This window comes from Rhinolophus sinicus, linkage group LG05 (genome assembly GCF_036562045.2).
Source record: "Rhinolophus sinicus isolate RSC01 linkage group LG05, ASM3656204v1, whole genome shotgun sequence".
NCBI classification, from domain to species: domain Eukaryota; kingdom Metazoa; phylum Chordata; class Mammalia; order Chiroptera; family Rhinolophidae; genus Rhinolophus; species Rhinolophus sinicus.
Window position 1 is genome coordinate 60,068,520 of NC_133755.1, and position 12,633 is coordinate 60,081,152.

Below are 12,633 nucleotides of genomic sequence, written 5' to 3' on the forward strand. Positions count from 1 at the left end.
TTATCACCATGATAAGCCCAGCAATCGTCTGACATTGTACCATGCTATCACAATAGTATTGACTATATTTGCTATGCTTTATATTATATCCCAATGATGTACTTGTTTTATACCTGGAAATTTGGACCTCTTATTGCCCTTCCCCTTTCCCCCCACCTTTTTAAATTTGTCAGTTAAAGTTGACATTCGATATTATATTAATTTCAGGTGTACATGTAGTGGTTAGACACTTATATCATTTGAGGTGATCCCCCTGACTAGTCCAGTACCCACTTAGCACTACACATAGTTATTACAATATCATTGACTATATTTCCTATGCTGTACTTTACATCCCCCTGACTATTTTGTAGCTACAAATTTGTACTTCTTAATTCCTTCACCTTTTTCACACTGCCCCCAACCCCTCCCATCTATTATCCCAACAAATCCAGTATCCATCTGACACCATACACAGTTATTACAATACTATTGACTATATTCCTTATGCTATACCCTACATCCCCATAACTATTCTGTAACCACCAAGTTGTACGTCTTAATCCCTTCCCCTTCTTTCCCTCCTCCCCAAACCCCTCCCATCTGGCAACCATCGAACTGTATCTATGAGTTTGTTTCTGTTTTGTTTGTTAATTTTGTTCGTAGATTCCACATATAAGCAAAATCACATTGCATCTGTCTTTGTCTGTCTGACACTCCACTCAGCACAACACCCTCCATGTCCATCCATGCTGCCACTGATGGCAAGAACCCATTCCCATCAATGGCTGAGCAATTATCCGCTGTATATCTGTACCACCTCCTGTTTATCCACTCTTCTATCAATGGAGTCCCAGATTGCCTCCACATCTTGGCCAATGTAAACAATGCTGCAATGAGTATATGGATGCTCAAAGTCCCCTCAAAGTACCGTTTTGGGTTTCTTTGGATGAATACTCAGAAGTAGGATAACTGGGTCCTTCATTGTCTCTTCTTATAGCCTTTGCTTTAAGGTCTATTTTGTCTAGTATAAGTATTGCTACTTCAGCTTTTTTTCCATTTCCACGTTCATGAAATGTCTTTTTCCATCCCTTTACCTCTGTATCTTTCAATCTGAAATGAGTTTCTTGTAGGCAGCATATGTAAGGGTTGTGTTTTCTTATCCATTCAGCCATCCTATGGCTTTTGATTGGAGCATTTAATCCATTTATATTGAAAGTAATTGTTGATAAACACGGGATTGCCAAAAAATGTATACAAGTGGACACTTTTGTCAATGTTGCTCAAGCAGTAGTTTGCCATAATCAGAAGTGTCTGGATGCTGATGGTAACCATGTTGAGCACCTCTTGTAATTGCGGAAGTCAAGCATAACTTGTATTCATACTTTGTTATTGGTATATATTGAGCATTACAATTTTAATAGGTTTTTTTTTTTTCCTTTCTTAAAACATGTACACTTTTTTTGGCACCTTCTTATTATTCCATTTTATTATTCATAAGTTTGCCTTTATTTTTTCCATTCTAAATAATTCCCTCAAACATTGATTGTAATACTGGTTTGGTGGTGATGAACTCCTTTAGCTTTTTCTTATCTGGGAAGCTCTTTATCATTTAAAATCCTTCACTTTTAAATGATAGTCTTGTTGGGTAGAGTAGTCTTGAAGACCATTCTTGGAGCATGGAGTCTAAACCACGAACAGCATGGCTAGGTAGTAAAGTCAACATGTCAGTACCCCCACACACACGAGTTTTGCAAACATTATATATCAAGTAAGGAGAAGAAAGATATAAGCCATTTTGAAAGCATTTACATTATCATAGACAATGGGGATTGGAGAAGGCGAAGAGGTACTAGTTTTGGGATAGGCACAGCAGAGTTGCTAGGTAGAAATGTCCACTCCTGTGGGTTAGCTGTGGGTAGCAGAATTGGAAAGATTATGTGTAAACAAGAAGTGGAGGCTCCTGGGATTTGAAGTCACATGGCTGTTTTCTCTTTTGGATAATCGTGGAAATAGCCACCTAGAAATTAATCCTAAATTTCAACGGGAACGTGAGCAGTCTTTTGTCAGAGCGGGTCCACAACTATTAATAAGCTAACTGTTCTGTATCTTTCTCTCACACTCAGGCTACTATAATTTTAATTTAGAACATCTCAGATTTTTTTTCCTTGTCCTCACTAGAAGCGTGGATTGGCAAACTTTTTCTGTAAATGGCCAGATAGCAAATACTTTACATGCCATAGTTTGTGACTCTTGCACTAGAGAAAACACATTAAGCTACCAGTAGTTGAGCATGTTTAATATAAAGGAAACAATGTTTTGTTTTATTTTACTACTTATAAAAAGTAATCTCACCTTCAATTACAATGTAATAATGGAAAGTGAAGGGATAAATGAGTGCTCATTGCCTAGAACACACGTTCTACATTGTCTGATTCTGACTTTATGAGACCTGTGACCAATATTGTAAGTCATGGACATGCACATGAATTCTGTCTGGTAAGAGGACAACCTTGTCTATCCCTTCCTCTCCACTTGAAAAAAAAAATTTTTTTTTCCATTTAAATATTTCTGCTCAATAAATGCGGCTCTACTTTGGCTTCTCCTTTTAGCCATATAACAAGACGGCATTCTTCTTTGACTCACTGATGTCTACAAAGTATAAATTCATTATCTGAACTTGTCCTGTGAATTTAAAAAGATAATCCCAACAATGACACCCTAATATGTCAACTGCTATCAAATCTAGCATCTTGATATCTAGGATTGACCCAAAACAAAATTCTGAGAATTAACAAAACAAAACAAAACAAAACAAAACAAAACAAAACGAGGAATAATGCCCAATTAATTTATTTTAAAATATTTTTTAATACCCTGTTTCAGTGGGTGACATGCCCATTGGAATGGATTTTCTGCCCCTTCCCACATGGTCTTCTTGGCTAAAAGGTACTACTAATTATTTTCATGTTAACTGATCAGGTAAGGGTTAACATGGGTAGCAGCAGTGGTTGCTGTCCGGTGAACAGCTGCATTCTGGGAACACTGTGTCCTGAGTCTACTTCAGTGGTTGCCGGGCAATAAACAACTGAATTCTGAGAAAATGTCTCAAAAAGGTCCCTGCTAGGTGTATTCAGAAATATAGTTTTAAAAACCCCAACACACCTTCTCATTGATGCAGTTGTCTCTCTGAGACTGCCCACTCTGCTTAGAGAGTAGTTAATAAACCTGCTCCTCTTCTCTTCCTACTTTGTCTTATGAATTATTTCACAATCCACAAGCAACCACAGCGTTCACTAACTTTGTTTATTAAAGGAAGAAATAGCCTTTCAGTTTTTGAAACATTTTGGACTTCCTATTGTGTTGAATAATACACATTTGAAATTGAATGTTTTTATAGGTTTGAACAGTTTTTATATATGTTCAATAGTAAATTTCTGATAGATGTTGACAATATATCCTTATTATGTCATGCAGATGAAAAACAGGCTGCATGCTAAACCTGACAAGCTCAGGGGAGGCTTGCGCGCCAGGTCTTACAAACTCAGAGACTAAAATTAACCACATAGGATGGTCTGAACATAAAAATTCCTAACCAAAAGGGGGTTATGGCAGGTAGTCATATCCTAGGACTGTCACTTCCTTGACAAAAGTCAATCTTTACCTTAAGTGAGCTTGTCTATTGTGTTTTTGCATCATCTGAAATAACATATCTTTGAAATGTCAGAGTAATCTCCTCTCACAGGCCCCTCAGGGCACAACCTCCATGCCAGAGCAGGGGACTACAGAACCCTTCACCATTATCTTGTTCCCTGCATCCTGTCTCTATGTTCTGTAAATGTTAATTATTACCTAACCTCTACCCACCAATGCAAAAGAATTATGTGTGTCTCCATTTACTTTTTATCAATCTCAGATTTCCCTGCTTTCCTTTCCCCTGCCATCTACCACCAATGGATTTCATGTAATCCTCCTTCCATCTCATTCTTTGATTCTATTGTATAAAGTAAGCTGCAAAACTTCCATTCTCCAGACATTTTTCTCAATCCTTTGAGGTTTTGCTTCCCAGCAATTGTCATCAGTTTGACTCAAATAAACTCATAAGAATTCTCTACAGTTTTAGATGTTTCTTATGTCAGCAGTCATTTCCTAGTTCATTTAATTTAGTTGTTCTTAATACTGAATACTTTTTTCCTTGTGTGTATGTTTTTTTAAAATTTTCTTCCATTGTTTCAATAGTCTGAGGCTTATAAGGACAAATACAACTTAAAAAAAGGTGACTTCATTTCCCTGTTGAAAATACAGGAAGACATCCCCTTCCACTACTTTTTCTTAGAGCACTTTCTTACAAAAATTGCAATTATAAGTGGTTTCTCCTTGCTTTAAAATGTATGTAAATCCTTTAAAGATGAGATAGGACTTTTATCAGCTTTTGGCCCAAGAAATATAAATATCAAGGAAGATGGCATCCCATTTAAGAATCCTAGCTTCAGTGGGTTTCTTGCACCAGTTGTTAAAACTACCACCTATCATAAAGATATGAGAAGTTTGCTTCTTCTCTGGATAAAGTCAACTTGCTAACCCAAGTGGTCACCCCAATTACCAGGTAGGTAGGATAAATTTTATGTCACAGATGCTGCTGCTATGAAGTCCTCTTACTAGAAGATTAGTTGTTTATCTTGAGAATATATATGTAATGGGTTATATCAGCTATGACTTCTTAAATGTGCTTGACTATAATCACATTTTGGTTTAATGTTTCTTCAGCTTAAATAAGAGTGTTTTCTTTCTTTACTACATTCGTGGAGAAGGTTTCTGGGTTGGAGGAAGTTGTTTTTCTTTTTTTTTTTCCTAATTATATTTCCTTAAAAGACATCAGTAAACAATTTATTATGAACTATCCAGTTTGTTTGGAAATTGTAAATAAGAATTATTTTTCATTATGATTTTGGGTTAGTAATTCCTAATCAATTATTGTTAATATAAAACACTGTCGTTGGCTTCTGGATTTATCTAGTACCAACCAATATCAGTGAGGTATCTCATTACCTTTTCTACCAATATTGTTATATTGCTCCTTTCGTTATATTAATTTTATTTATGAATATTAATGTATTCTTAGTGTGACTGAAGAAGACCCATTAATGTCTACATAACATAATATTTTATTTACAAAACCTTTAAGAAAAATGTAAAATAACACAAAGTTAGGCAACATATTCTTTCAGAATCATATTGGGAGTTCATCCATCTTAGTTACTAATGTTCATTTATTTATGTGTTATTTAGCTTGCTTATTTTGATATACTTCAGATTTTTTTTTCATGTTGCCCTCATATGTGAACATAAATTCGACAGGGTATACAGTTTTTTGTATCACAACTTCTTTCCTCAAAGCACTATAGGGATTTCTTCATTGAAATAAAATATCCTGATAGAAGATTCTGTATTTTATTCTCAGTGGTGAACTCAGGGTTTGACTGTGGAGGTCATCAGTTCATAACAAACTTTCAACAAACATTTGTTCACTACATACTGATGATCTCAGTGTTAAAATTTACTCTGATATGTATAAGCTATAAGAGAGTCGGCAGATAATTATGAATAGATATCTTCTGATGAAGATGCCCAATAAAGTATTTATAGCTTTGAAATATAATATGTAGTGAAAGCATTACCACTGGAGTTTTCAAAAAACAGTGCACAAAGAAACACACAGGAAAAAAATGCTAGGCAAAATGGTTTGATAGAGATATTACAGATGAAATTTAAATATAAGCTAGATACTCTTCTTACTTATGCTTCAAAATTCTGTCCAACCTGTAATTTGACATTTGTCATCACTGAATATACATCACTTTACAATTGCTGAAGAATTTATTTTATTCCAGTAGTAAATTCTATTCCCATATAGTCAGTCTTAATAGTTAATTGCCTATGCATATGGCAACCTACATAAAGTATGAGGTTTTCATATTTTTTATTTTGCATATTTATGATGCCTATAACCTGGCTTTGAAGGGAAAATCTTTGGGCTTTACCCTGAAATCAAGGTTACTCATATTAGAAAAATAATCAAGTTGTTTATGAGAGTAAAGTCTTCCAAAGTGTGCAGTTCATTGAAACTAATAAAATCTTGGTATTCACATTCTATCAAGCTCCTCAAAGCAACGTATTATTACACTTACCTTGTCACCCAATATATGATATGGGAGCACTTCAATCAATTGTGGTATGTTCTGCTGCTGAAAGTGTACTTTATTCAGGGTTTGGAAGAGGATGGTAGTTTCTGAAAATAAAATTAAACTAACAAACAAACAAAAAATACCTAGTTGTAGGTTCATAATATGTAGGTCAAGCCCAAACTTATCACTGAAGTTACATGACCAATGGCAATATATTTTAACCTCTCTGACCCCTATTTTCCTTCTATTTTACCAAATAGCACTTTAGGGAGCTATGAGAATTAAATATGATAATTAAATAAGTCTATATATATATATAAAAGATTTATTAAGATGGTATTTTAAGTTTACTGCACTTTTATGTAATTGAATTGACGTATTTGAAATCTAAGGAACCAATTATTTAATTATTATATTTATTTGATTTCTCTGATCTATGTCAGAGAATGCTAAGAGAAATTTCTAAGCTTCCACACAGCCAACCCTGTGTTTTGCTAGTAATTACTCATTTTCCCAACAGGTACACTCCAGCTGAGAAAATTGAGAAGTCTCTGTTCATAGCTCCCTAAACTTCATTGAATTCATGGTTTAGTTGGAGAGCACTTTGTGGTTGAAATTTTATTTATTCTATTTACCAGTGTCACTTAGTAAATACCACATTTTATTTAAAATTATTATTTTAAGCAAAGTCATAGATGTTTTCCACAAAATTAAATACACTTGCCAGAATTTGAAGTTTGTTCCTAAGACCATTTTTTTCTGTATCCTTAAGAGATGCTTGAGTATCCAACCCTCCTCTTCCAATCCCCAGATGGAAGCACTAGAAGCATCTTAATTGCGTTAGGGAGCTTGTTAATAAAATCTTATTCACAATGTACATGAATAGTAATTACATTCATCCAATGAGGATGCCATGTGTTCATTCTTTTATCTATTATTTAAAAAACAAAAGGTTTTTTGTTACTCATACTTTATTTAATCAAATAAATCCATATTCAGTTTAGAAAAATTTCTAACCATAGAGAAATATGATGAAAATTTTCTTTAAAAATCAAGTTCTCAACCTGAAACTTGGATAATATTCAGATTTTTTTTTTTTCCTGTTTGTGGATGTAGATAAATAAATCCTATTTATTTAAAAACTATTGTATTTCAGGAGAGTTTTATATTTACAGAAAAATTGAGAAGATAGTAGTGATTTTTTGTGTACTTCTTCAATATTGTCTCCTATCACTAACATCTCATATGAGCATGGGATATTTGTCACAATAATGAACCAATATTATATGTGATTACTAAATAAACCTCCCTTTATTTAAATTTCCTTACATTTTACCTAATATCTTTTTCTGTTCCAGTACCCTATTTTGTCATGTCTCCTTAAGCATTTCTTGGCTGTGACAGTTTCTCCAAATTTCTCTGTTTTTAATGAATTTGGAAATGTTTAGGAGTAATACAAAGTATTGTATAGGGCATCTCTCTACTGCAATTGGTCTGATATTTTTTCCCCTTTACTTTCAGTCTTTGTGTGTATTTTGATCTGAAGTAAGTGTCTGGGAGGCAGCATATGTAAAGATCCTGTTTACTTATTCATGTAGCCACCCTACATTTTGATTGGAGCATTTAATCCTTTGACATTAAAAATAATTTTTGGTAGATATGCAGTTATTACCATTTTTATTCATTTTTTATCATTTTATTATATATATATATATATATATATATATATATATATATATATATATATATATATTTTTTTTTTTTTTTTTTTTTTTTTTTTTTTTTTTTCATAAAGTAGTTCCTCTAAGACTTTTTGTAATACTGATTTGGTGGTCATGAGCTCCTTCAGCTTTTTCTTGTCTGAGAAGCTCATTATCCATGCTTCAATTCTAAATTATAGTTTTGTTAGGTAGAGTAATCTTGGTTGCAGGTCCTTGCTTGTTATTACTTTGATATTTCATGCCAATCCCTTCTGGTTTGCAAAATTTCTGTTGAGAAATCAGTTGACAGTTTTATGCAAGTTCCATTATAGGTAACTAACTGCTTTTCTCTTGCTGCTTTTAAGAGTCTCTCTTTGTCTTCAATCTTTGGCATCTTAATTATGATGTGTCTTGTTGTGGGCCTTTTTGGGTTCATATTTTTTGGGACTCTCTGCACTTTCCGGACTTGTATGTCTATTTCCTTCTCCAGGTTAGGAAAGTTTTCTGTCATTCTTTCTTCAAATAGATTTTTAATTTCCTGCTCTCTTTCTTCTCCTTCTTGTACTCCTACGATGCAGATGTGGGTGCACTTGATGTTGTCCCAGAGGTCTCTTAAACTACCTTCATTTTTTGGATTCTTTTTTCTTTTGTTGTACCTCATCTTCTAAATTATTGATTTGATTCTCTGTTTCATCCAATCTACTGTTGATTCCTCTAATGCATTCTTCATTCCTGTTACTGTATTCTTTATTTCTGACCAGACCTCTTGTATGTTTCCTATCTTTGTTGAAGTTTTCCCTGAGATCATTGAGCAACTTTGTAACCAGTATTTTAAACTCTGCATCTGATAGATTGCTTGTCTCCATTTTGTTTAGTCCTTTTTCTGGAGCTTTGTTCTATTCTTTCATTTGGGACAAGTTTCTTTGTCTCCCCATTTTTGTCTGCCTCTCTGTGTTTGTTTCTATGTATTACATAGTCCTGCTATGCCCCCCAGTCTTAGTGGAATTGTCTTATATAGTAGGTGTCCTGAGGAGACGAGTGGCACAATCTCCTTGGTCACCTGAATCAGGTGCTCCAGGTGTGTTCCTTGTGTGAATTTTGTATGCCCTCCTATTGTAGTTGAGCCTTGGTTGCCATAGGCAAGTCCATGGATTGACTGTCAAGCCAAATGTTTGGGAGGCATGGCTGTGACTACACTGGAGGAGCTGTTGTACAGGGGCTGACCCTACAGAACAGCATTCCCCTTAGCAGGGTGCTGGTGCCTGCCCAGTTTTCCCTTTGGGTGTGTCATTCTTGGAGGCATCCAGGTGATTCCTCAACTCTCTCTGAAGCTGGCCATTGAGTGTGCCAGCCTCAGAGCCTCCTGGGAGGGAACCCACCACAGGCCAAGTTAAGCCACATTGTGTGCCTTCCCTGGAGAGACCTGACATGAGCCACAAAGCAATCCAGAGATGACTGCCACCCATGCTGGGCTCGGAGGTGACTCTAGAGGCCAAGCCATGATCCAATTCCAGTTACTGCTAATACTGGACGTGGGGCTGCTCAGCAAGTGGTATGGGACATGCCAAAGGCAGATGCCTTTTGTTTGGGATTTGTGAACCTTTGAGACAGTTTAGGAGAGTTTGCAGCATGAGCCAAGACAGGCTATTTGTAAGGAATAACCACAGGGAATGGTTTGTTTTGGCACAAGTGTTGTATGGTTCATGGTTCTCTAGTGTAGGGCAAACAAATGGTGTTAACCAAGTTGATGGAGACTTAGATATGGTGGCTGTCTGCCTCTGCACACTGGGAGGGAAGAGGGCTCATTCATTGATTTTTGCCTTTGATCCCCTTTCTTTTGAGGTCAAATTCACAAAATCCTCTATAAACTCAAAGTCCATATATTTAGGACCTGTGCTATCTTCAGTGCAGTTTACAATATTTTGCTGTGTATAATGCACAATTTTTTGCCCAAATGTGTGAGGGAAAAATAAGGATGTGCATTATACATTGGTAGTACTAATTCCATATCTATAAATATGTTTAATTATTTTATTTATGCTTATGAGTTAAAAGTGTAACTCTAGAAATCAATAATGATATCCATACACAAAATAATACCCTGGAATATGATAATCAGTTTTGCTGAACTTATGACAAACTTGCAACGATGAAGAGTTCTTGGTCTTCTATGATGTGTAAATATCATATATTTGTTACCAGTACATACAATTTTTTGTACCTTATATCTGTTCTTGTATTTTGTAATTATTTGTTACATAAACTTTCTTGTTCCAGAATATGTTTAAAAATAAATGCTAAAATTCCTTTATAATACAAAAAACAAGTACCTAAATATAAACAAATAAATTTTGAATTAAAACAAAAGATTTTCCCCCTGAAAATTTGGGCCAAAAACATGGTGTGCATTTTACACAGGATCACATTATACACGGCAAAATACACGTTTCAGGTCTTATATTTAGGTCTTTGCTACATTTTTAGTTAATTTTAGAGTGTCGTGACAGAAAGAAGTCATTTCATTCTTTTGCATGTGGCTTTCATTTATTGAAGAGGCTTTCATTGAAGAGCATCATTTATTGAAGAGGCTTTCTTTTCTCCATTGCATGTTTTTGTCTCCTTGGTCAAAAATTATTTGCCCATATATACTTGTATGTGGGATCACTTCTCAGTTTGCAATTCTGTTCCATTCGTCTGTATATCTGTTTTTCTGCCAATACTATACTGGTTTGATTATTTTTGCTATATAGTATAATTTGAAGTAAGGGAGTATGATACCTTAGATATTCTTTTTTCTCAGGATTGCTTTGATTGTTGGCGGCCTTTATTGATTCTATACAAATTTGATGATTTTGGTGTTGTCGTTGTTCTATTTCTTTACAAAAATGCCATTGGGATTTTGATGGGTATTGCATTAAATCTGTATATTACTTTGAGTAATACGGCCATTTTAACTATGTTGATCCTTCCAATCCATGAACATGGACTATTTTTCCATTTCTTTATGTCTTTTTTTGTTTGTTTATTTTAAATAATGTCTTGTAGTTTTCAGTATACAGGTCCTTCATATCCTTTGTTAATTGCATTCATAGATATTGTATTCCTTTTGTTGCAATTGTAAAAGGAAGTTTTTTTTTTCATATCTTTTTTGAAATTTCATTGTTAGTATATAGGAATGCAATGGAGTTTTATATATTGATTTTGTATCCTGCAACTTTACAGTATTTCTCCATTGTTTCTAACAATTATTTGGTGGAATGTTTAGGGTTTTCTACATGAAGAATCATGTCCTCTGCAAAAGTGACAATGACTTTTTTATCCTCAAGTTGGATGCCTTTTATTTCTTTCTCTTGCCTGATTGCTCTGTCTAGGATTTCCAATACTGTGTTAAATAAAAGGGTAGAGGACATATACTTGTTGTATTCCTGATTTTAGAAGAAAGGCTTTCATTTTTTCACCATTAAGTGTGATATTAACTGAGGGTTAGTCATATATTGCTTTTAGTATGTTGAGGTATTTTCCTTCTATTCCCATTTCAGTAAGTGTTTTAATCATAAATGGATGTTGTATCGTGTCAAGTGCTTTTTCTGCATCTATTGATATAATCGTATGATTTTTAGCCTTTATTTTATTTATAGGGTGTATCACATTGATTGATTTTTGTACATTGCACCATACTTATGACCTTGGAATGAACCTCACTTGATCATGATATAGAATCTTTTTAATACATTGTTGTATTGATTTGTTAAGGTTTTCTTTAGGATTTTTTCATCTCTATTCCTCAGAGATATTGGTTGTGTAGTTTTCTTTTTTTGCTCTGTCCTTACCAGATTTGGGTATCAGGGTAATGTTGTCCTCATGAAACAAGTTAGGCAGTATTGCCTAACTTATTTCAAGTAAGTTTTTAAATTTACTTCAAATAAATAATACTTCAGAGTGTCATTACCTATAGATTAACTTTATGTTTACCTTGTCCAATTGTGGGTAATAGGGTTATCCTACCCTCAAACATAGAATTTAAAAGTTGTCTATTTTACTATGATCTCAAAATGTTTATCTTTCATAGAACTTATTTTCTTTAAAGTTTGGTAGAATTTATTGTAATACATTTGCCTGAGGTAGATTCTTGATATCCTTAAAGTATTTTTCAGTTTATGAAATCATCCCTTCAGTATCTGCACCTACATTTGAGTATTTTTGTGTTATAACATCCTCCCAAAATGAAAATATTAATCAAGGTCTCCAAATTTATAATTTCATAAATTTTCTATATACTTGTGGTTATGCCCATCTCATTCTTTATCTTCTATAAGTTGTTTTTTTAGTGATTGGTATTACTCTTTCTGAAAGTCTATAAATTTTTTCCAATGTAGCATAAACTTTACTTTCTGCTGGATCATTTTTTTCTTCTATATTATGTTTTTCTTTAGTATTTTATGATATTTATTGTGATGTTCTTTTTATGCATCTTAAGAAGCGTACTTGTTCATTTACTGTCTGTCTTTCTCATATTTCAGTAACTACTTAAAGAAAAACCTCATCTTCAAACTTATTTTTTAGCTCAATATTCTGTTTCTATTATATAGTGCTCTCACTGTAATTCATTTCCAAGTAGGCCATAAATCATTCCTTTTCGCATTAAACTAAAAAATAAATTTAAAAAGAGGTGTGTGTGTGTGTGTGTGTGTGTGTGTGTGTGTGGTGTCAGCAATCTTGGACCAAAAACAACATCATATATTTTAAATTGTATAGCTTTAGAAAACTTA